The following is a 3,506-nucleotide window of genomic DNA, read 5'->3' as shown; positions in this document are numbered from 1 at the left end:
CCCCCCCCCATCATCCCACCCCGCACCCCCACCTTCCCAGGGTGCACCGCGCCCCTCAGCCGCTGCCTCAGAGAGACCCGCGCCCGGCGACGCCTGAGGGGAAGGATGGCGGTTGAAGCCGGGGGAGGATGGCGGCGGATACGGCGGCTCGCTCACCCCCCCACGGCCCGCCCGCTGGCCCTCAGGCCGCCGTTACCTGCTGTTACTACTGCTACTAGTGCTGCTGCTGCTGCTGCTGCCGCCGCCCCCCGTCTTCTCCGAGCGCCGCCGCTCCTCTGCGCGCCGCCCCGCCCGCCCCGACAAGGTGATCCCAGCCGGCTCGGCCGAAGCACCGCCCTCCCCTTCACACCGCGGATCCCTCCGCCTGACCCAGCCCCCCCCCCCGCCCCGTCTCGCTGGGGGCGCCGGGACTCCTTTCTCCGGCGGATGCGCAAGAGCGCGGAGGGAAGGCGGAGCACTGCGACACATACGCACGCGCCCGGCCGGCCAATGAGGCGGCAGCGCACCCGCCCCGCACGCGGGCGGAGAGTGGCCGCCGCCTTAAAGGGACCGCGCCCCGCCCCGCCGCTCTTAAGGGAGCCGTGTCTCGTCGCCCCTCTCACATCGCACCCCCCAACAGCCCCGCGGTGCTGGGCCGCTGGGGTGGTGTGGGAGGGTCCTCAGCCTCCTCCCGGCCTGCTTGACCCGGGACTGGGGACACTGGGGACACAACTGATGGTCTGCCCTGGGACCATGGGGACACCAGGCTGGGGACACCAAGGGACACCGTGCTGAGACCATGGGGACACCAGGCTGGAGATGCTGGGGACACTGGGCTGGGGACCCTGGGCTGGGGACTTTAGGGACCCAGTATGGATGCTCTGCTCTGGGACCACGGGGACACTGTGCTGGGGACACCATGCTGAGACCATGGGGACACCAGGCTGGAGATGCTGGGGACACTGGGGACCCCATGCTGGAGACATTGTGGACTCTGTCCTAGGACCATGGTCTTTCCTGGGGACACTGGGGAACAAATGTGGACATTCTGCAGTGGGACCATGGGGACACTGTGCTGGATCTCTGGGGACACCAAGCTGGAGATGTTTGGGATCCTGGGCTGGGGACCCTGTGATGGGGACATTGGGGACCCCATGCTGGGACCACGGGGACACCGTGCCAGCTGGGTGGGGACGCAAAATGGCCACCCTGTGCCAAGGCCATGGGGACTCTGTACGGGGAACTCTGTGATGGGAACTGTGTGGACCCTGTGATGGGGATCCATGGTGACCATGGGCTGGGGTCACTTGGGACCCCATACTGGAGGCATTGTGGATCCTGTCCTATGACTATGGGGACCTTTTTGGGGACATTGGGGACCTATGATGGGGACATTGGAGGCCCTGTGATGGGGACCCGGTGCTGGGGACACTGGAGATACAATATAGATGCTCTACGCTGGGCCCATGGTGACACTGTGCATGGTGACAGGACACCCTGCTGAGACCATGGGGGCAATAGGCTGGAGATGTTGGGGATGCTGGGCTGGGTACATCGGGGACACCACACTGGAGGCACTGGGGACTCTGTTCAAGGACCATGGGGACCTTTCTGGGGACACTGGATCGATGGTCCACACTGGGACCATGGTGACCCCTGTGCTGGGGACACTGAAGACCAAGGACCATGGGGAGACTGTACCAAGCATATGGGCACCCACCATGGCCACTTCATGGGGATCCCTGTGGTGGGGACCCTGTCTTAGGACCATGGGGACCTTTCTGGGGACACTGGATGGATGGTTCACACTGGGACCACGTTGACCCTATACTGGGGACACTGGAGACCCTGTCCTAGGACCATGGGGACCTTTTCTAGGGCTACTGGATGGATGGTTTGCACTGGGACCATGGTGACCCTGTGCTGGGGACACTGGAGACCCTGTCCTAGGACCATGGGGACCTTTTCTAGGGCTACTGGATGGATGGTTTGCACTGGGACCATGGTGACCCTGTGCTGGGGACACTGGAGACACTATCCAAGCACCATGGGGACACCAACCAAGCATATAGGCACCCCCTATGGCCACTTCATGGGGAACCCTGCGGTGGGGACCCTGTCCTAGGACCATGGGGACCTTTTCTAGGGCTACTGGATGGATGGTTTGCACTGGGACCATGGTGACCCTGTGCTGGGGACACTGGAGACACTATCCAAGCACCATGGGGACACCAACCAAGCATATAGGCACCCACTATGGCCACTTCATGGGGAACCCTGCGGTGGGGACCCTGTCCTAGGACCATGGGGACCTTTCTGGGGACATTGTGTGGATGGTTTGCACATGGGTGACCCTGTACTGGGGACACTGGAGACCCTGTCCTAGGACCATGGGGACCTTTCTGGGGACATTGTGTGGATGGTTTGCACATGGGTGACCCTGTACTGGGGACACTGGAGACCCTGTCCTAGGACCATGGGGACCTTTTCTGGGAACACTGGATGGATGGTCCACACTGGGACCATGGTGACCCTGTGCTGGGGACACTGGAGACACTATCCAAGGACCATGGGGACACCGTGCCAACCATGTGGGGACCCACCATGGCCACTTCATGGGGATCCCTGTGGTGGGGACCCTGTCTTAGGACCATGGGGACCTTTCTGGGGACATTGCGTGGCTGGTGCACATTGGGACCATGTTGACTCTGTGCTGGAGACACTGGAGACCCTGTCCTAGGACCATGGGGACCTTTTCTGGGGACATTGGATGGATGTTCCACACTGGGACCATGGTGACCCTGTGCTGGGGACACTGGAGACCCTGTCCTAGGACCATGGGGACCTTTTCTGGGGATACTGGATGGACAGTCCACACTGGGACCATGGTGACCCTGTGCTGGGGACACTGGAGACCCTGTCCTAGGACCATGGGGACCTTTTCTGGGGATACTGGATGGATGGTTTGCACTGGGACCATGGTGACTCTGTACTGGGGACACTGGTGACCATGTCCTAGGACCATGGGGACTTTTCTGGGGACACTGGATGGATGGTGCGCACTGGGACCATGGTGACCCTGTGCTGGGGACACTGGAGACCCTGTCCTAGGACTATGGGGACCTTTCTGGGGACACTGGATGGATGGTGCGCACTGGGACCATGGTGACCCTGTGCTGGGGACACTGGAGACCCTGTCCTAGGACTATGGGGACCTTTCTGGGGACACTGGATGGATGGTGCGCACTGGGACCATGGTGACCCTGTGCTGGGGACACTGGAGACCCTGTCCTAGGACTATGGGGACCTTTCTGGGGACACTGGATGGATGGTCCAGACATGTTCACCCTGTGCTGGGGACACGGGAGCCCCTGTCCCAGGGGACACGGTGCCCACCACAGGGACCCACCATGGCCGCCCCATGGTGACCCCGCGCTGGGGACACCGGGGACCCTAAGGGACCCCGCCCGCCCCCGGCTCCGTCCCCGCCGCCCGGTGCCCGGTGCCTGGTGCCCACCCGAGGGGGT

At 63.1% G+C, this 3,506-nt stretch overlaps 1 protein-coding gene across 1 annotated transcript in view; it reads right to left on the bottom strand.

The window, feature by feature from the left end:
* The window catches only part of PKM (pyruvate kinase, muscle), a 41,583-nt gene extending 41,353 nt beyond the window's left edge, over positions 1-230 (bottom strand). The window contains exon 1 of the mRNA XM_014959795.1: positions 197-230. The gene's annotated coding sequence lies outside the window, so the exon portion shown is untranslated. The remainder of the gene's footprint in view (positions 1-196) is intronic.
* Positions 231-3,506: the final 3,276 nt, after the last annotated feature.

This window comes from Calidris pugnax, unplaced genomic scaffold (genome assembly GCF_001431845.1).
Source record: "Calidris pugnax isolate Ruff unplaced genomic scaffold, ASM143184v1 scaffold491, whole genome shotgun sequence".
Classification (NCBI taxonomy): domain Eukaryota; kingdom Metazoa; phylum Chordata; class Aves; order Charadriiformes; family Scolopacidae; genus Calidris; species Calidris pugnax.
This window is presented reverse-complemented; position numbering and strand designations above follow the sequence as displayed.